This window comes from Lolium perenne, chromosome 4, assembly GCF_019359855.2.
Source record: "Lolium perenne isolate Kyuss_39 chromosome 4, Kyuss_2.0, whole genome shotgun sequence".
NCBI classification, from domain to species: domain Eukaryota; kingdom Viridiplantae; phylum Streptophyta; class Magnoliopsida; order Poales; family Poaceae; genus Lolium; species Lolium perenne.
The window spans coordinates 152,512,468-152,540,382 of NC_067247.2; positions in this window are offsets into that span (position 1 = coordinate 152,512,468).

Below are 27,915 nucleotides of genomic sequence, written 5' to 3' on the forward strand. Positions count from 1 at the left end.
CAGCTGGGCTGATGGCGAGGACAACGTGCGAAAGCCGCGACAGCGCAGTGACGACGAAGACGATGACCAGCCGAAGCACGACTCGGGTGTTCGAAGGGATCGTCACAAGAGAAGGAAGAACCGCAGCTATGACGACAACAACCTGGTAGCCGCAGGGTACTCCGATCGGCAGGACGATCGATATGACGATAGAAGAGACGATCGACAGGACGGTAATCGGAACAACTCTGGGAACCGTGGCAATTATAAACCACAGCAGCAGAGGACTCCCGAACTGCCCTACGCTGAGCAGATCAACGCTCCCTATTACTTGCACTCGTATGTCGATTCTAAGGATGACAAAACGAAGTCAAGCCACTTGCTCAGGGACTGTCGGCAGTTCATTGACATGCACAAACTCATCCAGCAGGCAGGCCAGCAACCGCCACCACCACCACCACCACCTCCACCGCAACATCAAGTCCAGTAGGCTCAACCTCATCAAACCAACGAGGCGTTTCCACCACCACGTGGGTAGATGAGCATGATCCATAGGACAGGTGTCTCGAGAAGAGAAATGAAGAAGCTCACCCGAGAGATTAACCTGGCAGAAAGTATCATGGCGAACATCCCCGAGTATGTCGAGTGGTCCTCTCAGAACATTACGTTCAGTCGAGCAGATCACCCGATGACCATACCAAAACCAGGACACGCTGCCCTAGTAGTCGAGGCACAAATCGGGGGGTTCAAGATGAGCAAAGTCTTCATGGATGGTGGAAGCGGGCTAAACCTGATATTCGTCGACACAATCAAAAGTATGGGGATCACCATGAGGATGCTAGAAGAAACATATACTTGCTTCCATGGGATTCTCCCAACTTCACCGGCGTACTCTCTTGGCAAAGTTTACCTGAACGTCATCTTTGGTAAAACCGACAACTTCAGGAAGGAAAAGATCGAGTTTGAAGTAGTGAACTGGGAATCACAGTATCACTCTATACTCGGGAGACCAGCTTATGCCAAGTTCATGGCTGTACCGTACTACGCATACCTCAAGCTGAAAATGCCTGGGAACAACGGGACAAACATCACAGTCTATGGAAGTTTTTCACGCTCGGACAATTGTGATCGCGACTTCCAGAGGATTGCTGCGAAGTTTGGGTTACAACAAGAAATTGTCGACCCTCTGCCCAAGTTATCGATACGTGAAATTAAGGAGGAAAAACATGTCAGGGAAACCAAGAAGAAGCCAGCCGACCTTGCTCTAGAAGCTTCGGCAGCAAAAGTTTTCGCAGTTGATGGCACAGAAGACATAGGAGATAGCAAGACACTGGCAACCATTGTCCAGGCCCCTGGCGAAATCAACAACGCTGCGGCAACCACTAACGTGGTGAACAAGCCAGAAGATGAGAAGAACCCCTTCCTTGCTTAAGCAATTTACTAGCGTTTAATTTTTTCCCTTTACCTTAAACAAGGCCTTCCTTTTTTCGCCCTTTAGTCCCGTGCTTACCTTATTAATGAGAACTTAAGTTTCGATCCCTTGTTAAGCATTGCAGTAATTCAAAGCATCTAAGCCGCATCATCGTGAACCTTGCCTACGCCCCCTGGCAAACGACGGTGCAACGTGGTACGTGGCAGAAGATCGTGCTTCAAAAGAAAAGCCTCTACGAGTGCTAAAAGATGCAAAATAAACAAGGAAATTAATCCTTCCCTCTGCTATAGATGCCTCTACGAGTGTCGTAAATAGCAAGAGTTCGGTAATACATATAAACACAACCCACGTTCGATATTTTACTTATGGAAATATCAAAGAACAACGAGCTCATCGGCAGAATCATTGCACCCGAAATATTCGGGAGTGACTGTCGAAACATACATCGGTTGAACGCAAAGTTGCGCATACAACAGGTTTAGCAAAACCTGCAACACGAGCTGATCACTCAAATGATTTGCTGACCAACGAGTACACATACATCTAAACGGGCAATTAAGATTTGCTCCCTCAAAATTTGCCAACGGCATTAACACGGTAAAAGTACATATACATGTATCTACCGAATAAAAAGTTTCGGCTAAACAATCCTAACACTTGGATGAAGTAGCCAAAATAACCTATTTACAAAACAACCTTAATCCCTCAAATCACCCTTGCGGAGTTTCTCTTTCCTCAACTACCTTTGAATCCTTCTCAAGCTTGTCGACAATTATATTGGCGGGCAGCAATACCTTCGGATACAGAGTCTCCAAGTCACCAACCGCGTTGGCGATAGTGAGCAGATTCGCTGAGGGGTAACGTGCAAGGACAAGGGCAAGTGTAAACCTGGCCCCTGCAAAAACCTGAGCTCGCACCAAGTCTCGAATCTTCTTGGTATTCCCAAACTCAGACATCAGAGTCAACAGCGTAGGGGGGACCGCGTTCAAAGGGAACATAGTCCTCCAAATTACCCTCAGGGCTTTGTAGCACTTGTCGAAGAAATGGTGGACTTGTTGGACCCGATCCTGAAATTGTGCGACAGCCGAAGCCTTCGAGTGTTCCCGCCAGAAAATTTCTTCGGCTGATGACAGCTGGGTCAATGCGTGCACACGCTCGTGAATCCGCTTGTTCTCTTCCGCACGGTTCAAAGCTATAACTGGCAAAGGAATCAATAGAGGATCAGACAATGCATTGTTGACAAAAGAGTGCAAGGACCAGAGAACTTACAGTTCAAACTTTCGGTGGCTTTATGCAGTTCAGTAAGAGCGTACCGCTATACTTCGGCTGCAATCTCGCTCTTCTTCCTGACAATGGCAGCTAAGGCGTAAGCGTTGCGCAGATCCTTCTCCATTTGCGCGATCCGATCCTTCATACGTTGGATTCGGTCACCTTCAGGAAGAGCACCCGAAGAGTCGTCGACGAATGTGGGCACTGGGAAAACCTGCAAGAAATAGCGTTAAAAGGGACGACGGATCGCATCAATTCAAGCATCCGAAGTAACTCCCATCGGGAGAAGTGCAAGTGAAAATATCATAACAAGGGTGTATTAGCAACATTGCTAGCACGGAGTTTATTACAAACATAAGTTTTGCGATAGAACATTGTTCTACATCAGCTCAAAGAGAAGTTTTGTTACAAAAATCAAAGGGCTTGGGTCTGAGTCGATAAACTGGGACCAGCCGATGTCTTCCTGGAAGAAACCAGCTCAAGGAGCTGGCGTGCACACTTAAGGGCTGACGCTTTGAAGACGCTTAAATCAATGAACCGCCCATCTTGCTCTTTCGGCAGCTCCTTGGACATCTCTTCAATATCGGCCTTGAAGCCATGACCCATCATAAGTTGGAAGGCTAGGAGGGCACCATAGGTACGCGAAGTGCATTTGAATACCTCGATAACCTCCTTGGTGTCGACTGCGAAGGCGTCGATCAGCTGCCCCAGAGTCTTGTCTTAACTGATCTTGGGGAAGATCATCGAGTGCATCCGCACCATGGCACCTTTCCCCTTTTCAAGAAGCTCCCGTGTAAGCTGGTGGGAGGCGAGGGTCATCGTTACACCGTTTGCCGGAGAGTTGTTTGAAAGCCTGTCCAAAGCATTGGCAGGGATGTCGGCGGCCTCTGCAAGAGAATTGAACAAAATGAATCAAAACCATAAGTGCAATAATCGACAGAGAAGCACGAAAAGAGATTACCAAGCAAAGCTAACGAAGACTGGCGAAGGAGTTCATCTTTTTCAGCTGCCTGAGCTTCGGCAGCCAGCCTCGACGCTTCTTCTTCCTTCAGCTTCTCCTTCAGCTTGCCTAGTTCCTCCTTCAGGGAGTCGACTTCTTGGCGAGCTGTGGCGGCCTTTTTAATGGCTCCATCCAACTTCAAGGAAGAAGATTTAACTTCCTCTTGCAGCCGAACCTTGTCCGCTTCCAGAGAAGTAAACTGAGAGGCAAAAGCCTCCAAAGAAAATATGACGCCCCGTAGATCCTTAAGGAAAAGAGAAAAAGAGGATATTTGACGAAGAATCATTAAACAAGGTACGCACCAGGAAAATTCGCGTTGTAATTAAAAAAGGACTTGCAGAAGGAGGAGTCACGGTGGCGGCAGTTGAAGGAACATCTTTCCCCTTAGAAAGGGAGGAAGCTGTCGACACCTGAGCCGCGGGGGCTGCCTTAGGAGCCGAAGCTTCGGAAGCCGCAACGTCCGGTGGAGCAACGCCAGATTTGGCTTTCTTAGACGGAGGCTCAATGAAACCTTCGTCACTACAAAAGGAAATGATAGACAGAAGTTATGAAAAGAATGCGAGAAATAAAAGGACAAAATATGGCTTCAGGGAAGAAGGTGCTTACATATCGAAGAGATCGTCTTCATCGGCAAAGCCGCCGGTTGATCTCTTCACGGGTGAAGCCCTGGTCTCCTCCACAGCTGCATTAACAAAGGCATCACGATCAGCGTCATCATCACGCACTGATCCCTCTGTGTCGCAAGCATCATCGGCTGAGGAAGGAAGATCGGTGTGAACAGCTTCAGAATCTATCGGATCATCGTGTTCGCTCTCTGGGCCTGTGTGCTCGACAGTGTGAAAATCAACAGGGACTGAGGAGCCTCTTTCCTCAGAAGTATCATTCGGCGAATCATGCAAGTTTCTAGAGACTATGGGGATCTGTCGAATAGAAGAACAAATAAGAATAATAGTAATTATGTTGACTAAGTGGAAGCAGCGTAATAAGGATATGAGAAGGAAAGATACCTCTGATGGTGGATGATCGGCATCAAGGGGAGTAAAGAAGATATCAACGGAATCGAGTCTTCCTGACTAAAGAGAGTAAGGCGACGGACTTCGTCAAGCAGCTCCTTTTCCGACAATTCGGCGATATTTATCCTGGTTTCATCCTTTGCAACCGAATACAACCACATCGGGCGGATTCTGGCCATGACTGGTTGGACTCGACGCTTCAAGAACACCGCTGCTACCTCTGTACCAATCATAGTTTGACCATCAGCCTCTTTGATGAAGAAATTTGGCGAATAATTCGTCAGCCGCTGTCTTTTCGTCGGGAGAGAGAATGTTCTTCTAAGAATCCTTCGGCTTGGCTTCAAGGACATCGACAAAGCAAGGAAGCTGGGACTCGGTTGTTGAAGAGTCCTTGACATAAAACCATTTCAGTCTCCATCCTTGCACGGATTCTCTCATTAGGAAACTGAAATAGTTAACCTCTGAACGAGCCACAAACCCCACTCCTCCGATGACAAAGGATCCATTACTACTGCTGTACCTCTTAACATAAAAGATCTTTTTCCACAACCCAAAGTGGGGCTCAATTCCCAAGAACGCCTCACAGAGGGTGATGTACACAACAACTTGAAGGATTGAGTTAGGGGTGAGTTGCCACAGTTGGATTTCGTAAGTCCGCAGAAGATGGTGAACAAATTCATGGGCAGGAAGCGAGAGACCCCGATACAGGAATGATAGGAACACCACGGAAAAACCAGCAGGGGGATTGGGCCGAGAAATCGCACCTGGAAGAATCACGTTCCCCTCGTCGGAGGAGACTAACCCAAGGCTTCGGGCCCTCTTCTCATCACGCTTCATCATGGAGGATGCTAGCCAATCCCCAGGTTTGGCTATCGAGCCTGGCGGCGCTGGCAGCGCCGGAGCTGGAGGAGGAGCGGCTGGAGCGCTCCTCTTCGGAAGATTCGAGGAGGATTTGGCGGCGGCGCTACCGCTAGTAGAACTGGCGGCGGCAGTGAGGCTCTTCTTCTTCACCATTGCGAGATCTGGGGAAGATCGGAAAAGCGGTGGTGGTGGCGCAGCAGTTGCAAAGGAAGGAAGAAGAAGAAGGGCGAGGAGATGCTACGGCAAGAGTGGAGAAGGTTAGAGATTTTCGTCTTTTGGAGATTTTAAGAAAGGGAGAACTCGAGGGCTGTGTAGGCACGTGTCATTGCTACCAATTCATTAAGGAGATCTTTTTCCATTGATGGCTGCGGGAATCGAGGGGGCGCCTTGGTAACCGTACGAGAAGGGCGGATATTGCTTAAAAATAGGGCCAGACAGATAAAGGATGGGCCCAGCGGGTCGCGTCTTTTCAGTTAAAATCAAGATGTCCGTAAAACATCATCAATGACGTCGTGAAGAATGCTCGAAGCATTCGAAGGAATAAAAAGGTATCGGATGGTGAACTTGAATCTATGCACAGATTGCGAAGCATCTGCACTTAGACTCGGGGGCTACTCCCATCGGGAGCGCTGAAGCGCACCCGATCGAATGAGGAGTCGAAGGAAAAAATGATTGAAGAAAAATCAGCTCGAGTCTGCACTCGGTTTCAAGCATCCGCGCTCAGACTCGAGGGCTACTCCTATCGGGAGTGCGTGACGCGCACCCGACAGAACTTTTTTGCACTTCAGGATCATGCCCGGGGACTTGATTCTGTGTAGAGTAACGTTGTTTTGCCATCGGTAGTTAACCAACAAAAGTTGGGAACGTTACTCATTATCCCTTGCATGCGAAAAATATATCGGATGACCTATGAAGGCTTGCAGAAAAACTTCGGCAGAGCAAAATGTTCGAGTGGTACAACTTGAGTCTACGCACGGATTGCAACCATCCGTACCTAGACTCGGGGGCTACTCCCATCGGGAGCGCTGACGCGCACCCGACAAAAGAAGATGATGCTGGTTCAAGATGAACAAGGACAATCAAGGAGAAGAACATCAGAAGGAGACATGCTTCAGTCTCCACCCGAACTATGTTCGGCTAGACACTCGGGGGCTACTGACATGGGCATTACCCTTCGGGTAACCGACATTGCCCTATCCCGTATTGTTTAGTTGGAGGCCCATGAAGGCACTTGGACGGCGCACCAGAAGATTCCTTGACGGGCAAGACAAAGAAGCGGCCGAACAAGGAAAGATTAGATTTAAAACTACTGTAAACCTAGTCGTACTCAGTTAGACCTCTTGAGACCTGGCCTCCTATATAAAGTCCAGGGGAGGGGCTGCCGAGGGACACAATTAATCTTAACAACCTTAGCCACCAAAAGCTTAGAGCTAGGTCACCATAACACTTAGCCTTCTCGACGAGATCTCAGCCGAATTATTCGGCACCCCATTGTAACCCAATTTCTTCATAATCAAGATCAGACAGGCAGGACGTAAGGGTTTTACCTCATCGAGGGCCCCGAACCTGGGTAAATCGCTCTCCCCGCTTGTCTGTGAACCAATGTCTCGTGTCAGCTTGCAGGATTCCATCAACCCTAAGCCCCAATCGGAGGGCATTGCCGAGGAGTACCCTCGACAATGGGCCTGTCGAAGATGGTACCCGGGGTTTACTGAAGGCCCATGACCCGAAGTGTATGAAGCCCGGAAGCCCAGTCGAGAGATAGTTTGGAAAGATAGAGTTGTATTAGGAATATTGATTTGTAACTATTACGGGACGAACTCAAAGAGTCTCCCGGATTTTGTAACTTGTACATCACGAAACCCTCGGCTCCGCCTCCTATATAAGGGGGAGCATCCAACTGCACTTAAGTGGAGCAGCGTGGTCATGGATAAAAAACCTACCACCTAGATCCATCGACAGCTGGGAAACTTTCGAGGACATGTTCGTGAAAAATTTCTTATCTACATGCAAGAAACCTGCGTCCATAGAGCAACTACGAGCATGTAGACAAAAGTATGATGAGTCGATGAGGATGTACATTCAGAGGTGGAACATTATCAAAAACTCGGCGAAAAACATATGTGATGAAAGAGTGATAGATGCGTTTGTCGCCGGAATCTGAAGGAAGGATCTAGTCTAGGATTTGGGAAGGACTAATCCAAAAACAATAGCGGCACTGATGGAAACAGCGAATCGCTGGGCAGATGGAGAAGATGTTGTTCACAATAAGCGACATAGGTCGCCTGAGGATGATCGAAATCGAAATATGCAAAATAGACGACGATTCTCTCGCCAATTCTCCGACTATGACGGTCCCGGCCAAATATTGGCTGGCTTCCGAGGAAATAGCGGAAATAACAATCGAGATGATTATGAAAAGAGTGGTGAACAGTGTAGCGACTACAGGGATAGTCCACGTCCTAACAGGCAAAATAATGGTCCGAGGTTCCAGAGGCCATACATATCTCCCGAAGATATGATGAACGGACCATGTCAGATGTACTTTTATCTCGACAACAACGGGAAGAGGCAGTCGGGGCATTTACAGAAGGATTGCCGAACTTTCCAGGCGTTGAACAGATATGCGGGGCATGCCAACGCATAGGCAGCACATAGAAACCCTTAGGAGCCAAGGAGTGAGATCCACCTTCCACCTCCTCCCGTGATCACGGACGAAAATCGATATCAGTTACAAATAGCGGCAGCTCCACACCCGCCTCCTTATATCGACACCAACGACGCGGTCTCGATGATTCAGAAGGCCACGCCATCCAACAGAGCTCAGAAAGTAATTTCGCGACAAGTCTGCATGGCAGAAAAGATGCCGCCACCAACAATCGAGTACTTGAATTGGTCGGGACAGGATATTGGCTTCACTATAGCGGACCACCCGCAGCAAGTCCCTCGACCAGGGCAATCAGCTTTGATCTTACCAGCAGTAATCGCATGATTCGACGTTCACGAGTATTCATAGATGGAGGCAGCAGTTTAAACCTCATGTACGCAGATACATTGAGGAAGATGAATATATCCCTGACGAACTTAAAACCAACCGACACACATTTCCATGGTATCACACCAGACAAGCCAAGTTATCCGCTGGGAAAGATCAATCTCGACGTTCAGTTTGGAACCCGAGAGAATTACAGGATAGAAAGGCTGGAGTTCGAAGTCGTGGATTTTCCGTCACAGTACCATGCTCTACTGGGACGACCCGTGTATGCCAGGTTTAGGGCGGTACCACATTACACATACTTGTTGTGGAGACTCCCGGGACCCAGAGGCCCAATCATAGTAAAAGGCAGTTTCGCGCTAGCGGATAAGTGTGACAAGGATTTTCATCGATTGTCAGAAACCTTCGGGATGCAAGCGGAGTATATGGAGTCCACGCTAACAACTGACTATGACGTGTTGCCTGATGGAGGGAGGCCGCTAAAGGAGCCAACCTTCAACACAACCAAAAATTCAAAGGAGGTGCGGATCCACCCGACAGATCCCAAGAAGATGACAGCTATCGCCACAAATATGGATCTCGCATAGGAAAGCGCGCTCGTCGAGTTCCTCCATGAGCGCTGGGAAATCTTCGCATGGTGTCCAGCAGACATGCCAGGAGTACCCAGGGAACTTGCTGAGCACCCCCTTAACTTGGATCCATTGGCTAGGCCAATCAGACAACCTTTGCGGCGTTTTTCGGAACCAAACCGCAAAGCTATGCTGTCGGAAATTAATCGACTCAGAGAAGCTGGATTTATCAAAGAGCTACATACAGAGGCCACGTGGGTAGCTAACCCAGTGCTGGTCCCAAAGAAAAACACATAGGTCCTTCGCATGTGCGTCGGCTTCACGTGTCTCAATAAACATTGTCCAAAGGATCACTTTCCCCTCCCAAGGATCGATCAAATTATCGATTCCACGGCAGGCTGTGAACGTCTTTCCTTCCTGGACGTATATTCTGGTTACAACCAGATCCGCTTAAAAGAAGAAGATGAGGTCAAAAAAGCTTTTATAAAACCCTATGGCGTGTTCTGCTATAGAACAATGTCCTTCGGGTTGAAAAACGCGGGAGCAACATATCAGCGGATGATGCAGAAGTGCCTTGCCACACAGATTGGCAAAAACGTTCAAGTGTACATCGACGATGTCGTCATAACAACAAAGAAAGGGTCAACCCTGATTGATGATCTCAAGGAAACTTTCGACAACCTCGATAAATTCTGCCTCAAGCTGAACCCGATGAAGTGCTCTTTTGGCGTTCCTGCGGGAGAACTTCTCGTGTTTCTGGTGTCAGCAAGAGGAATCGAGGCTAACTCGGAGAAACTTCAAGCCATCGTGACGATGCGGAAGCCAACAAAGCTCAAGGAAATACAACAGCTAACTGGGCGAGTCGTAGCTTTGAGCAGATTCGTCGCCAGGCAGGGAGAAAAGGTGTTACCGTTCTACGCCCTAATCAAACAGGGAGAAAAATTCGAGTGGAACGAAGAAGCAGACAGAGCCTTTGAGGATCTCAAAGGCACAATCTCGACACCACCAATATTGGTGGCACCCAAGATAAAGGAACCTCTTCTGTTATATATCGCGGCCACTGATGACCCACAAGTATAGGGGGTGTATCGTAGTACTTTCGATAAATAAGAGTGTCGAACCCAACGAGGAGCAAAAGGTGTTGACAAGGAGTTTCGATGAAGGATTCACTGTAAATGCTCACAAACAAGTTTTCAGGAGGTTTTGATATAGCAGATAAATAAAATACAAGTAAATAAAATGCGAGAGTAATAATTGCAGCGAGTGGCCCAATCCTTTTTAGCGCAAAGGACAAGCCGGTTTGTTTACTTATAATGACCAAACATTCTTGAGGACACACGGGAATTTAGTCTAGTGCTTTCGCTTCATATAGTTGTTTAATCTTCATTGTTTTGATAAGTGTTGTGTGGGTGAACCTATGCTAATGCATCGCCCTTCCTAGGACTAATACATACTTGTGATTAAACCCCTTGCAAGCATCCGCAAATACAAGAAAGTAATTAAGATAAATCTAACCACAGCCTTAAACTCTGAGATCCTGCTATCCCTCATGCATCGATATACCAACAGGGGTTCAGGTTGATGTCACTCCGGCAACCCCACAATTAGCAAACGAATACAAGATGCATTCCCCTAGGCCCATAAAGGTGAAGTATCATGTAGTCGACGTTCACATGACACCACTAGAAGAATAACACCACAACTTAAATATCAAACCATTAAATATTACTCAACATAGTTCACTACTAACATTTAGACTTCACCCATGTCCTCAAGAACTAAACGAACTACTCACAAGACATCATATGGAACATGATCAGAGGTGATATGATGATGAATAACAATCTGAACATAAACCTTGGTTCAATGGTTTCACTCAATAGCATCAATAACAAGGAGTAATCAACACCGGGAGAGTTTCCCCTATGAAATAATCAAGATTCAACCCTAGATGTTACAACGGAGACGAGGTGCAGTGGTGGAGATGATGGTGTCAGCGGTGGAGATGATGATGATGATGATCCCAATGAAGTTCAGCTCGATGATGGTGACGATGGCGACGATTTCCCCCTCCGGGAGGGAATTTCCCCGGCAGATTTGAACCTGCCGGAGAGCTCTTTTCTCTCTGGTGTTTTTCCGCCCCGCGGAGGCGGCTGTGTCTCTCCTCGATGATTCTCCGCACCTTAGGGTTTTTGGGAGATGAAGTACGCGAAAGGGCGATGGCCGAGGGGGGTCGTGGGCCCCCTCCCCACATGGCGGCGCGCCAGGCCTGGTGGCCGCGCCGGCCTATGGGGAGGGCCCATGGTGGCCCTCCTCGGCCTCCCCTTCTGGCTGGCTCCGTCATTTGGAAAAATAGGAGCTTCGGTATATTTTCCGTCAATTGTTGATCTTCAGTAATATTGTATCCTGGCGGTGCTTTTTCCAGCAGAATCCTGACTCCGGTGAGTAATTCTCCAATAATCATGAAACATGCAAAATAGGTGAAATAACATAAGTATCATCTCTAAATATGAAATATATCAATGAATAACAGTAAATTATGATATAAAATAGTGATGCAAAATGGACGTATCAACTCCCCCCAAGCTTAGACCTCGCTTGTCCACAAGCGAAACTGAACTCAGTAAACAAGACCACATGTTTATGGAGTGAAGAGTCGATAAATGAAATACGGACAAGAAGCATCATATTTATTAACTCACACAAGACATTCTAGTAAGAAACTTCCTCATATAACTCAACTTGAGACAAGTAAAGGGAAATCACAAATAAAGGTACATAGGAAATCATAATTGGTGATGGCAAACTTCGTTCTTGGTCAAAGAACAATTAACAGATTGTACTTATTTTTCGAGCATAGATAACCTTCAAAGTCATATTCATTCAGATAAAATTTGTACTAAACAAGGAAGAATAAAAGACATGATTAAATAGATCACAATATAAATGGTTGGATCACAACAACTCAATTGCTTGCTTGAGATAGAGGGAAATAGGTTTACTGACTCAACATAAAAGTAAAAGATAGGCCCTTCGCAGAGGGAAGCAGGGATTAAATCATGTGCTAGAGCTTTTCAAGTTTTGAAATCATATAGAGAGCATAAAAGTAGAGTTTTGAGAGGTGTTTGTTGTTGTCAACGAATGGTAGTGGGCACTCTAACCCCCTTGCCAAACAGACTTTCAAAGAGCGGCTCCCATGAAGGACGTTATCTCTACCAGCAAGGTAGATCATCCCTCTTCTCTTTTCTTTACACATGTACTTTAGTTTTATTTATGGACGACACTCCTCCCAACCTTTGCTTTCACAAGCCATGGCTAACCGAATCCTCGGGTGCCTTCCAACATTTCACATACCATGGAGGAGTGTCTCTTTGCAAAATTAACTTGCTTACTGATGAATCAGGGCAAAACATGTGAAGAGAATTATTAATGAAAGTTAATTAATTGGGGCTGGGAACCCCGTTGCTAGCTCTTTTTGCAAAATTATTGGATAAGCGGATGTGCCACTAGTCCATTGGTGAAAGTCTGCCCAACAAGATTGAAAGATAAAACACCACATACTTCCTCATGAGCTATAAAACATTGACACAAATAAGAGATAATAACTTCTTTTGAATTGTTTAAAGGTAGCACATGAGTACTTGGAGTGGCGCTAAATACCACATAATAGGTAGTTATGGTGGACACAAATGGCAGGGGTTTGGTTTAAAGCTTTGGATGCACGAGAAGCATTCCCTCTCAGTACAGGTCTTTGGCTAGCAAGGTTGGTTAGCAAGCATAAGAGTTGAGGGAAACAAACAAATATACATGTGATAGAAACAATCATGCATCTTCCTTGTAAGCACAAACAATTTTAACTTCAGAATACTAAGCTCATTAGCTAACAAGAAAGATAGATACTGAAATAATATATCTACATGTACTTCCCTCTTTTCTACTTAAGCCTCAAAGTATTGTTGCTATTGACCAATGCTAAGTTTGCCAAAACCAAATAGATTTACTTGATGCTCCCAAAGTGATACCAATACTAACATCAAGATCAATCATATAACAGAAATTGCAAACTAAAATAAGGTGTGCAAAATGTAAATGATAAAACTTCTCATTAATATTCCATAACGATAACTCACACCAAGGGATACATAGATAACCAACTAAAAGAGAGATACGTCCACTCTGCAACCATCTTATATGATAACTTCCCTACTCATGATATGACACTACTTGACAGTAAAAAGGTAAAAGATAGTGATGATGTGATACCGCGGCACTCCCCCCAAGCTTGGAACAAACCAAGGGGATGTCAATACCAATGATGAATTACTCCTTCGGTGGTGATGGTGGAACGACCCTGATGGGAGTGAGGAACCGCTCTAGCATTCTGCGAAGTCGGTTATTCTCCTCCTGAAGTATCTCCACTTCCCTTCTCAGAACACGATATTGATCAGAAAACTCATCGGTAACCCGTAAAGCTTCCTCCACAGCAGGGAAAGAGTTGAGGCTAGGAGCAGGTGGTAAGGGTCCCTGCAAGTTATGAGAAAAAGAACGTTGAGTGTTAACCGATCCCACCAAGATTGGCTTACTCCCAATAGCTTGTCGCTCTCTTTTTATTGATGACATCTTCTTCACTTCTTCCTTGACACTCTCATCCTTCTCTTTCCACTCGGGATCTTAAATATCTTCCTCCGAAAGCCCCTTGCCCTTGTTGTTGGAGGCCATGGTGCTTCTAGATCAAAAACAGATTCTGGCAGAAAACAGCTCGAAACAAAACACGACGAGAAAACGATATACGGACCTCGGGGGGTCCGGGGGATTATATAGCAAAAAAATTCACGACAAAAGGAAAGCACCAGGTCGAACCCAAGTGGGAGAGGGACTCCGAGGAGCCGTCCCCATAAGGCGGCACGGCCAGGGTGGGGCCCGCGCCACCACGTGGGGACGCGCCCTCGTGCGTCTCCTCCGCTCCGATTCAATCTCGTAATTTTTCATATTTTCTAAAAACAGCAAAAACATTGTTCGGAAAGTTAAACGCGGACTTTTTACTACCAAAACTGTTACCTATTCGAAGTCGAACTCTGCAGAACTATCAATTTGATCTTTGATGAAAGTTTCCGGAGTCACCACTCGAATAACATCAACATCTTCATTATAACAATCTCCAGAAATATAATGCTTGAGCCTTTGTCCATTCACCACTTGTGTGGCATCACCTTTCAGAGAACCAATTTTTATTGCTCCTGAACGATACACCTCCATAATGACATATGGTCCTTCCCATTTTGAGAGTAATTTCCGGGCAAAAAATCTGAGACGAGACCGATACAATAGGACTTTATCTCCAACATTAAATTCTCTTTTAATAATTCTTCTATCATGCCATTTCTTAACTTTCTCCTTAAAAAGTTTAGCATTTTCATAAGCTTCACTTCTCCACTCATCTAGAGAACTCAATTGTAGTAACCTTTTCTTACCGGCAAGTTTAAAATCTTTATTAATTTCTCTTACAACCCAATAAGCTTTGTGCTCTAGTTCTAAAGGTAAATGACAAGCTTTTCCATAAACCATTTTATAAGGAGACATACCCATAGGATTTTTATAAGCAGTTCTATAAGCCCACAATGCTTCCTTCAACTTACTAGCCCAATTTTTTCTAGATTTATTAACAGTCTTTTGCAAGATAGATTTAATTTCTCTATTTGATAATTCTACTTGCCCACTAGTTTGAGGATGATAAGCGGAAGCAATCCTATGATTAATACCATATTTAGCAAGAGTTTTTCTAAAACCACCATGAATAAAATGAGAACCTCCATCAGTCATAAGATATCTAGGTACTCCAAACCTAGGAAAAATAACATCTAAAAGCATTCTTAAAGAGGTCTCACCATCAGCACTTTTTGTGGGTATGGCTTCCACCCATTTAGTAACATAATCAACAACAACAAGTATATGAGTATTACCTTCTGAAGAAGGGAAAGGACCCATGAAGCCAAATCCCCAACAATCAAATGGTTCAATAACAAGAGTATAATTCATAGGCATTTCATTGCGCCTAGAGATATTACCAACTCTTTGACATTCATCACAAGATAAAATAAACTTCCTTGCATCTTTAAAGGGAGTTGGCCAATAAAAACCTGACTGTAGAACTTTTTGTGTGGTTCTATCTCCAGCGTGATGTCCTCCATAAACACTACCATGACACTTACTCAATATCTACTTTTGTTCATATTCGGGGACACATCTTCGCATAATACCATCCACTCCTTCTTTATATAAGTATGGGTCATCCCAAAAATAATTCCTCAAATCATAAAAGAATTTCCTCCTTTGCTGAGCTGAAAAGGTTGGAGGCAAGTACTTCGAAACGATAAAGTTAGCATAATCAGCATACCAAGGACTATCTCGCGAGCTCACCTTTATTGCAGCCAATTGTTCATTTGCAAAACTATCATTAACAGGAACATGATCATAAGCAATATTTTCCAATCTAGATAAATTATCAGCAATGGGATTATCAGCACCTTTCCTATCTACAATATGTAAATCAAATTCTTGCAAAAGAAGCACCCATCTAATAAGCCTTGGCTTAGCATCTTTGTTTTCCATAAGGTACCTAATTGCAGCATGATCAGTATGAACTGTGACTTTTGAATCAACAATATAAGGTCTAAACTTGCCACAAGAAAAAACTACAGCTAATAGCTCTTTTTCAGTTCTAGCATAATTTCTTTGGGAAGCATCAAGAGTCTTACTAGCATAATGAATAACATTCAATTTTTTATCTACTCGCTGTACAAGAACAGCACCTACAGCAAAATCACTAGCATCACACATAATTTCAAAAGGTAAATTCCAATCAGGAGGTTCAACTACAGGAGAAGTTGTTAAGGCTTTCTTTAGAGTTTCAAAAGCTTCCTTACAATCATCATCAAAAACAAAAGGTACATCTTTTTGAAGAAGATTAGTAAGAGGCTTTGAAATTTTAGAGAAATCTTTAATAAATCTCCTATAAAAACCAGCATGACCAAGAATACTACGAATACCTTTAACATCCCTAGGATAGGGCATCTTCTCAATTGCTTCAACTTTAGCTCTATCAACTTCAATACCTCTCTCAGAAATTTTATGTCCCAATACAATTCCTTCATTAACCATAAAGTGGCATTTCTCCCAATTAAGAACAAGGTTAGTTTCTTCACATCTCTGCAAAACTTTATCAAGATTTCGCAAACAATTATCAAAAGAATTCCCATAGACCAAAAAATCGTCCGTGAATACCTCTACAATCTTTTCACAAAAGCCATGAAAAATAGCAGACATGCATCTTTGAAAAGTAGCAGGAGCATTACATAAACCAAAAGGCATACGCCTATAAGCATAAGTTCCATAGGGACAAGTGAAAGTGGTTTTCTCTTGATCTTTAGTTCTAACAGCAATTTGTGAAAACCCAGAATAACCATAAAGAAAGCAGAAATGAGTATTTTTAGATAACCTTTCTAACATTTGATCAATAAAAGGTAAAGGGTAATGATCTTTCTTAGTAACTTTATTAACCTTACGAAAATCAATGCACATTCTTTACCCTACAACTACTCTTTGAGGGATGAGCTCATCATTATCGTTAGGTACAACAGTTATTCCTTCTTTCTTAGGAACACAATGCACAAGACTAAGCCATCTACTATCAGCAATAGGATATATAATATCAGCTTCAAGAAGTTTCAATACCTCATTCCTTACCACATCCTTAATCTTAGGAATTAGACGATGCTGATGTTCAACAACAGGCTTTGCATCATCTTCCATGTTGATGGCATGTTGGCAAATAGAGGGAGAAATCCCTTTCAAGTCATCAAGAGTGTAGCCAACAGCTCCTCGGTGTTTCTTCAATATTTCCAATAATCTTTCTTCCTCAAAATCTGAAAGCTTAGCACTAATAATAACAGGATATGTTTTCTTATCATCAATACAAGCATACTTAAGATTATCAGGCAACGTATTCAAATAAAAAACAGGATCTTCCTTTGGCGGTGGTGTTGTACCTAGATCTTCAACCGGTAAGTCATGTTTAAGAATAGGTTGACGAAGGAAAATTTCATCAAGCTCATTCCTTTCTTCCCTAAAGACTTCACTCTCGTGATCCTCCAAATGTTGCTGCAAAGGATTATTAGGAGCAAGATCAATGGATGCAAGCTGTTCAACTCTAAAATCATCATTAGGCAATTCAGCTTCATAAGGAACTTTGGCAAATTTAGAGAAATTAAACTCATAAGATTCACCAGCAAATTTAGTCACAATTTTCTCTTTCTTGCAATCTATAATAGCTCCACAAGTATTTAGAAAAGGTCTACCAAAAATGATAGGACAAGTCTTACTAGCAGCAGAACTAAGTACCAAAAAGTCAGCAGGATATTTAAATTTACCACACAGAACTTCCACATCTCGAACAATACCAATAGGACAGATAGTTTCTCTATTACCAGCCGAATAACCACATCAATATCTTCAAGTTCACAAGAACCAATTTCATGCATGATTTCCCTGTAAAGCTCATAAGGAATGGCACTAGTACTTGCACCAATATCGCATAAACCATAATAACAATGTTCACCAATTGTAACAGAGAGCATAGGAACACTGGCTTTCCTAGACTTACTAGGATGTGAAACAATATTAGAAGCATCTTCACAGAAAATGATGTGACCATCTTCTACATTTTCAGTCACAAGGTCTTTAACTATTGCAACAGCAGGTTCAACATTTATTTGCTCCTCGGGTTCTATAGGTTTCTTTGCACTTTTGTTAACCACACTAGTTATAACAGAATACTCCTTCATTTTAGCAGGAAAAGGAATTTTTTCAATATAAGCTTCAGGAAGAATATGATCAATAGTTTTAACTTCAATACATTTACCTAAAGGTGAATCAGTTTTATCTTTGTAAGGTTCATGATACTTATCAAAATTCTTCCTAGGCAATTCAAAATGAGAGGCAAAACCTGTAGGATAACGTTGCATAGAAAACAAAAATTTTCCTACGGCGAACACGCAATCCAAGCCAAGATGCAATCTAGAAGACGGTAGCAACGAGGGGTATCGAGTCTCACCCTTGAAGAGATTCCAAAGCCTACAAGATGAGGCTCTTGTTGCTGCGGTAGACGATCACTTGCCGCTTGCAAAAGCGCGTAGAAGATCTTGATCACGATCGGTTCCGGCGCCACGAACGGGCAGCACCTCCGTACTCGGTCACACGTTCGGTTGTTGATGAAGACGACGTCCACCTCCCCGTTCCAGCGGGCAGCGGAAGTAGTAGCTCCTCTTGAATCCGACAGCACGACGGCGTGGTGTCGGTGGCGGTGTAGAAGTCCGGCGGAGCTTCGCTAAGCTATGCGGGCAATATGGAGGAGAGGAGCTTGGCTAGGGTTTGGGAGGGGTGGCCGGCCACTCTATGGGGGGCGGCCAGCTTGTGGTCTTGGGGTTGGCCGGCCCCCTCCCTTGGCCCCTCATTATATAGGTGGATCCCAAGTGTTGGTGTCCAAGTCTTCGAATAAGACCCGAAACCAAAACCTTCCATAGGAGGGGGAAACCTAGCCCAACTAGGACTCCCACCCAAAGGTGGGATTCCCACCTCCCATGTGGGGGGGTGGCCGGCCCCCTATGGTGGAGTCCACTTGGGACTCCACCCCATCTAGGGCTGGCCGGCCATGGAGGTGGAGTCCCTTGTGGACTCCACCTTCCTTGGTGGTTTCTTCCGGACTTTTCTAGAACCTTCTAGAACCTTCCATAGAACCTTCCGCGACATTTTATTTCACATAAAATGACATCCTATATATGAATCTTATTCTCCGGACCATTCCGGAAACTCCTCGTGATGTCCGGGATCTCATCCGGGACTCCGAACAAATATTCGACCTCCAGACCATCATTCAAGTGCTACCATTTCAACATCCCACCTTAAGTGTGTCACCCTACGGTTCGAGAACTATGCGGACATGGTTGAGTACTCACTCCGACCAATAACCAAGAGCGGGATCTGGAGATCCATAATGGCTCCCACATATTCAACGATGACTTTAGTGATCGAATGAACCATACACATATATTACCAATTCCCTTTGTCTCGCGATATTTTACTTGTCCGAGGTTTGATCTTAGGTATCACTCTATACCTTGTTCAACCTCGTCTCCTGACAAGTACTCTTTACTCGTACCGTGGTATGTGGTCTCTTATGAACTCATTCATATGCTTGCAAGACATTAGACGACATTCCACCGAGAGGGCCCAGAGTATATCTATCCGTCATCGGGATGGACAAATCCCACTGTTGATCCATATGCCTCAACTCATACTTTAGGATACTTAATCCCACCTTTATAGCCACCCATTTACGCAGTGGTGTTTGGTGTAATCAAAGTACCTTTCCGGTATAAGTGATTTACATGATCTCATGGTCATAAGGACTAGGTAACTATGTATCGAAAGCTTATAGCAAATAACTTAATGACGAGATCTTATGCTACGCTTAATTGGGTGTGTCCATTATATCATTCACACAATGACATAACCTTGTTATTAATAACATCCAATGTTCATGATTATGAAACTAATCATCCATTAATCAACAAGCTAGTTTAAGAGGCATACTAGGGACTTCTTGTTTGTCTACATATCACACATGTACTAATGTTTCGGTTAATACAATTCTAGCATGATATATAAACATTTATCATAAACATAAAGATATAAATAATAACCACTTTATTATTGCCTCTAGGGCATATCTCCTTCAGTCTCCCACTTGCACTAGAGTCAATAATCTAGATTACATTGTAATATACCTAACACCCATGGCATTCTGGTGTTGGTCATGCTTTGCCCTAGGGAGAGCTTTAGTCAACGGATCTGCTACATTCAGATCAGTGTGTACTTTGCAAATCTTTACTTCTCCATCTTCGATGTACTCGCGAATCGAGTGGTAACGCAGCTTGATATGCTTCAGCCTCTTGTGTGACCTTGGCTCTTGTGCATTGGCGATGGCACCCATGTTATCACAAGAAATGATTAATGGGTCCAATGCACTAGGAACCACACCGAGCTCTACAATGAACCTCTTCATCCATACCGCTTCGATGAAGCCTCAAGCCGCTATGTACTCTGATTCTGTTGAAGACTTCGCCACCGTGCACCGCTTTCGAGCTTGCCCAGCTTATCGCAGCACACCATTCAATATAAACACGTACCTGCATTGTGACTTAGAGTCATCAGGATCAGTGTTCCAACTTGCATCGGTGTAACCGTTTACAACGAGCTCTTGGTCACCTCCATAACAAAGAAACATATCCTTAGTTCTTTTCAAGTACTTCAGGATATTCTTGACTGCTGTCCAGTGTTCCATTCCTAGATCACTTTGATATCTGCTAGTCAAACTAAAGATGTGCTATATCCGGTCTAGTACATAGCATGGCATACATGATAGATCCTACTGCCGAGGCATAGGGGATGTTACTCATCCTTTCTCTTTCTTCTGCTGTAGCCGGTCCTTGAGTTTTACTCAATACCTTGCCTGGTAACATAGGTAAGAACCCTTTCTTACTTTCGTCCATTCTAAACTTCTTTAGAATCTTGTCCAGATATGTACTGTGATAGCCCTATTAGGCGTCTTGATCTATCTCTATAAATCTTGATGCCTAATATATACGATGCTTCACCAAGGTCTTTCATTGAAAAACTATTATTCAAATAACCCTTAACATTGCTTAATAGTTCTATATCATTCCCGATCAATAATATGTCATCTACATATAATATCAGGAATGCTACAGAGCTCCCACTCACTTTCTTGTAAATACAGGCCTCTCCATGACACTGTATAAACCCGAAGTCTTTGATCACCTTATCAAAGCGTCGGTTCCAACTTCTTGATGCTTGCTTCAGTCCATAGATTGAACGCTGAAGTTTGCATACTTTGTCAGCATTTTTAGGATCGACAAAACCTTTGGGTTGTACCATATACAACTCTTCCTCAATATCTCCATTAAGGAACGCCGTTTTGACATCCATCTGCCAAATCTCATAATCGAAAAATGCAGCTATTGCTAACAAAATCCTCACAGATTTTAGCTTCGCTACAGGTGAGAAAGTCTCATCGTAGTCAACTCCTTGAATTTGTCGGAAACCCTTTGCGACAAGTCGAGCTTTATAGACAGTAATATTACCATCAGCATCTGTTTTTCTCTTGAAGATCCATTTATTCTCGACAGCCTTTCGGCTATCGTGTAAGTCTACCAAAGTCCATACTTTGTTATCATACATGGATCCCATTTCGATTTCATGGCTTCTTGCCATTTGTTGGAATCTGGGCTCATCATCGCTTCTTCATACGTCGCAGGGTCCTCATCATTGTTATCTACAATCATGACATTTAGACAAGGATCATACCAATCAGGAGTGGCACGTTCCCTTGTCGATCTGCGAGGTTCAATAGTATCCTCGTTCGAAGTTTCATGATCATTATCATTAGCTTCCTCTGTTGCCGGTGTAGGCGGTACAGGTACAACTTCTGGTACTGCGCTACTCTGATCAACGAGTATAGATTCATCAATCTTATCGAGTTCTACTTTTCTTCCAGTCACTTCTTTAGTGAGAAATTCTTTCTCAAGAAAGGTTCCGTTCTTAGCAACAAAGATTTTGCCTTCGGATTTGTGATAGAAAGTGTACCCTATAGTTTCCTTAGGGTATCCTATGAAGACGCATTTCTCCGCTTTGGGTTCTAGCTTGTCCGGTTGTAACTTCTTTACATAGGCTTCGCAACCCCAAACTTTCAGGAACGACAGCTTAGGTTTCTTATTAAACCATAATTCATACGGTGTCGTTTCTACGGATTTTGATGGTGCTCTATTTAAAGTGAATGCGGCTGTCTCTAATGCATAACTCCAAAATGATAACGGCAAATCAGTAAGAGACATCATACTACGAACCATATCTAAGAGAGTTCGATTACGACGTTCGGACACACCGTTTCGTTGAGGTGTTCCCGGCGGTGTCAATTGTGAAAGTATTCCGCATTTCTTTAAATGCATGCCAAACTCATAACTCAGATATTCACCTCCACGATCAGATCGTAGAAATTTGATCTTCTTGTTACGTTGATTTTCTACTTCACTTTGAAATTCCTTAAACTTCTCGAAAGTTTCGGATTTATGTTTCATGAAATAGATATACCCATATCTACTCAGATCATCTGTGAAGGTTAGAACATAATGATAACCACCGCGCGATGCTACGCTCATTGGTCCACATACATCTGTATGTATGATTTCCAATAAGTCGCAGCTCGCTCCATCATACCGTAAAATGGAGTCTTTGTCATTTTACCCATTAGACCTGCTTCGCATCTATCAAGTGACTAAAAGTCACGTGATTCACGTAATCCATCCGTATGGAGTTTCTTCATGCGTTTCACTCCACTATGACCAAGGCAGCGAGTGCCACATATAAGTAGAATTATCATTAAGTTTAATTCGCTTAGCATCAATGTTATGTATATGCGTATCACTACTATCGAGATCTAATAGAAATAAGCCATTCTTTTGTGGTGCTCGACCATAAAAGATATTATTCATAAAAATAGAACAACCATTATTCTCAGACTTGAATGAATAACCGTCTTGCATTAAACAAGATCCAGATATAATGTTCATGCTCAACGCAGGTACATAATAGCAATTATTTAGGCTTAAAACTAATCCCGAAGGTAGATGTAGAGGAAGTGTGCCGACTGCGATCACATTGACCTTGGATCCGTTTCCAACGCGCATCGTCACTTCATCTTTCGGCGAGTTGTCGTTTATTCTTTAGTTCCTGTTTCGAGTTACAAATATGAGCAACCGAACCAAGATCAAATACCTGTGTACTAGAACGAGAACCGTTGAAATGAACATCTATAACATGTATATCAAATATACCTTCTTTCTTCTTCTTGACAAGGCCGCTCTTGAGATCAGCCGATACTTGGAGCAATTACGCTTCCGGTGTCCCTTCTCCTTGCGTAATAGCACTCAGCATCAGGCTTAGGGCCGTTCTTAGGTTTCATAGGAGGCGTGGCAGCTTTCTTGCCACCCTTCTTGAATTTTCCCTTAGACTTGCCCTGTTTCTTGAAACTCGGTGGTCTTGTTGACCATCAACACTTGGTGCTCTTTCTTGATCTCAATCTCAGCAGCTTTTAGCATGCCAAAAAGTTCAGGTAACTCCTTGTTCATGTTCTGCATATTGTAGTTCATCACAAAGTTCTTGTAACTTGGTGGCGTGATTGAAGGACACGATTAATCCCCATCTGTTAGGAATCACTATTCCCAAGTCATCGAGTTTCTTCGCATGCCCGGTCATGGCGAGCATGTGCTCACTAACGGAGCTGCCTTCTTCCATCATACAGCTGAAGAAATGTTTCGATGCTTCATAGCATTCCATCGCCGCATGAGTCTCGAATATAGCTTTCAGCTCATTCATCAACTCATGAGGATCATGGTGCTCAAAACGTTTTTGAAGATCGGATTCAGTGCCGCACAGGATGGCACATCGAACTTGAGAGTACCGAGTTTTCCGAGTCGCGTAAACAGCTTTTACTTCATCGGATTCATCTTCTCGGGAGGGTCACCTAGCGGTGCATCAAGCACAAATTGCAGATTTCCGCCAGAGAGGAAGATCCTCACATGACGGAACCAATCGGTGAAGTTGCTACCGTTGCTCTTAAGTTTCTCTTTCTCTAGGAACTGATTAAAATTGATTGGGGACGCCATCTCTACAACATATATTTGCAATAGTTTAGACTAAGTTTATGACAAATTGAGTTCAAATTTTAATTCAACATAATTAAAAACCTAAGTGAACTCCCACTCAAAACAATATCCCTCGCATTGTCTTAGTGATCACACGAACCAAATCCACCGCACCTAAACCCGATCATCACGAGAAAAGGTGTGATTTCAATGGCGAACACTCAAAGTGTTCATCATATCAACCATATGATTCATGCTCTACCTTTCGGTATCACGTGTTCCGAGACCATGTCTCGTACATGCTAGGCTCATCAAGGCCACCTTAGTATCCGCATGTGCAAAACTGTCTTGCACCCGTTATATGTACTTATTGAATCTATCACACCCGATCATCACGAGGTGCTTGAAACGACAAGACTTGGCAACGGTGCTACTAAGGATGAACACTTTATTATCTTGAGATTTTAGTGAGGGATCATCTTATAATGCTACCGTCGCGATCTAAGCAAAATAAGATGCATAAAAAGGATTAACATCACATGCAGTTCATATGTGATATGATATGGCCCTTTTGTTCTTGCGCCTTTGATCTTCATCTCCAAAGCACGGATATGATCTCCATCATCTTCGGGCATGATCTCCATCATCGTCGGCGTAGCGTCAAGGTCAATGGCGCCGTCTTCATGATTGTCCTCCATGTAGCAACTATTACAACTACTTTGAAATACTACTCAACATGAAATTTAAAGACAACCATAAGGCTCCTGCCGGTTGCCACAATACAATAATGATCATCTCATACATATTCATCATCACATTATGGCCATATCACATCACCAAACCCTGCAAAAACAAGTTAGACGTCTCTAATTTGGTTTGCATATTTTACGTGGTTTAGGGTTTTCGAGAGAGATCTAATCTACCTACGAACATGAACCACAACGTTGATACTAATGTTTTCAATAGAAGAGTAAATTGAATCTTTACTATAGTAGGAGAGACGGACACCCGCAAAGCCTCTTATGCAATACAAGTTGCATGTCGAACGAGGAACAAGTCTCATGAACGCGGTCATGTAAAGTTAGTCCGAGCCGCTTCATCCCACTATGCCATAAAGATGCAAAGTACTCAAACTAAAGATAACAAGAGCATCAATGCCCACAAACCATTGTGTTCTACTCGTGCAACCATCTATGCATAGACACGGCTCTGATACCATCGTAGGATAACGTTGCATAGAAAACAAAAATTTTCCTACGGCGAACACGCAATCCAAGCCAAGATGCAATCTAGAAGACGGTAGCAACGAGGGGTATCGAGTCTCACCCTTGAAGAGATTCCAAAGCCTACAAGATGAGGCTCTTGTTGCTGCGGTAGACGATCACTTGCCGCTTGCAAAAGCGCGTAGAAGATCTTGATCACGATCGGTTCCGGCGCCACGAACGGGCAGCACCTCCGTACTCGGTCACACGTTCGGTTGTTGATGAAGACGACGTCCACCTCCCCGTTCCAGCGGGCAGCGGAAGTAGTAGCTCCTCTTGAATCCGACAGCACGACGGCGTGGTGTCGGTGGCGGTGTAGAAGTCCGGCGGAGCTTCGCTAAGCTATGCGGGCAATATGGAGGAGAGGAGCTTGGCTAGGGTTTGGGAGGGGTGGCCGGCCACTCTATGGGGGGCGGCCAGCTTGTGGTCTTGGGGTTGGCCGGCCCCCTCCCTTGGCCCCTCATTATATAGGTGGATCCCAAGTGTTGGTGTCCAAGTCTTCGAATAAGACCCGAAACCAAAACCTTCCATAGGAGGGGGAAACCTAGCCCAACTAGGACTCCCACCCAAAGGTGGGATTCCCACCTCCCATGTGGGGGGTGGCCGGCCCCCTATGGTGGAGTCCACTTGGGACTCCACCCCATCTAGGGCTGGCCGGCCATGGAGGTGGAGTCCCTTGTGGACTCCACCTTCCTTGGTGGTTTCTTCCGGACTTTTCTAGAACCTTCTAGAACCTTCCATAGAACCTTCCGCGACATTTTATTTCACATAAAATGACATCCTATATATGAATCTTATTCTCCGGACCATTACGAACTCCTCGTGATGTCCGGGATCTCATCCGGGACTCCGAACAAATATTCGAACTCCATTCCATAATTCAAGTGCTACCATTTCAACATCCAACTTTAAGTGTGTCACCCTACGGTTCGAGAACTATGCGGACATGGTTGAGTACTCACTCCGACCAATAACCAATAGCGGGATCTGGAGATCCATAATGGCTCCCACATATTCAACGATGACTTTAGTGATCGAATGAACCATACACATATATTACCAATTCCCTTTGTCTCGCGATATTTTACTTGTCCGAGGTTTGATCTTAGGTATCACTCTATACCTTGTTCAACCTCGTCTCCTGACAAGTACTCTTTACTCGTACCGTGGTATGTGGTCTCTTATGAACTCATTCATATGCTTGCAAGACATTAGACGACATTCCACCGAGAGGGCCCAGAGTATATCTATCCGTCATCGGGATGGACAAATCCCACTGTTGATCCATATGCCTCAACTCATACTTTCCGGATACTTAATCCCACCTTTATAGCCACCCATTTACGCAGTGGTGTTTGGTGTAATCAAAGTACCTTTCCGGTATAAGTGATTTACATGATCTCATGGTCATAAGGACTAGGTAACTATGTATCGAAAGCTTATAGCAAATAACTTAATGACGAGATCTTATGCTACGCTTAATTGGGTGTGTCCATTATATCATTCACACAATGACATAACCTTGTTATTAATAACATCCAATGTTCATGATTATGAAACTAATCATCCATTAATCAACAAGCTAGTTTAAGAGGCATACTAGGGACTTCTTGTTTGTCTACATATCACACATGTACTAATGTTTCGGTTAATACAATTCTAGCATGATATATAAACATTTATCATAAACATAAAGATATAAATAATAACCACTTTATTATTGCCTCTAGGGCATATCTCCTTCAAAAGCTTTATAAAAATTTGCAACAACTTGAGAGTCAAGACCATAAGTAGCACTCATATTACGAAATTTATCAGTATCCATAAAAAGTTTCAATGCATTCATAATCTTGTCGTTCTCCCATCCTTCAGTATTCTCTTGGATCCGATCAACAAGGTCCCATTTAAAGTCTTCTTTATTGCGTGTGAATGATCCAGAGCAAGTAGTATCCAGCAAGGTTTTATCTTGAAAAGAAAGTCTTGCATAGAAATTATCAATGATGATATTACCAGGAAGCTCATGAATGGGGCATTTGAGCGTTAAAGACTTCAACCTTCCCCATGCTTGGGCAATACTCTCTCCATCATGAGGCCAGAAATTATATATGCGGTTTCGGTCTTTGTGAATTTCACTTGGAGGATAAAATTTAGAATAAAATAGAGACACAATATCCTTCCAATCAAGAGAATTCACATTCTTCAGCAATTTATACCAATGCGCCGCTTTACCAGACAGTGATATAGAGAATAGTTTCTTCCTAACTTCATCCATAGAAATACCTGCACAGTTGAATAACCAGCATAATTCATGTAAAAATAGTAAATGATCTCCAGGATGGACAGTTCCATCCCCTTCATAGCGGTTATCCACAACACGTTCAATAATTTTCATAGGTATTTTATATGGAATCTCTTTCTCACCTGGCGCCTCATCCACTACCTTTGCAGTAGTAGTAGATTTTCCAAATAGGAATTCAAGAGAAGATCTCTCCATAATGAATTATAGCAGCAGGCAGAAATAAAAACAGCATGTACAATAAAAGTTTTCCTTACCAATAGCGCTTCACTTCCCGGCAACGGCGCCAGAAAATAGTCTTGATGATCCACAAGTATAGGGGGTGTATCATAGTACTTTCGATAAATAAGAGTGTCGAACCCAACGAGGAGCAGAAGGTGTTGACAAGCAGTTTCGATGAAAGATTCACTGTAAATGCTCACAGACAAGTTTTCAGGAGGTTTTGATATAGCAGATAAATAA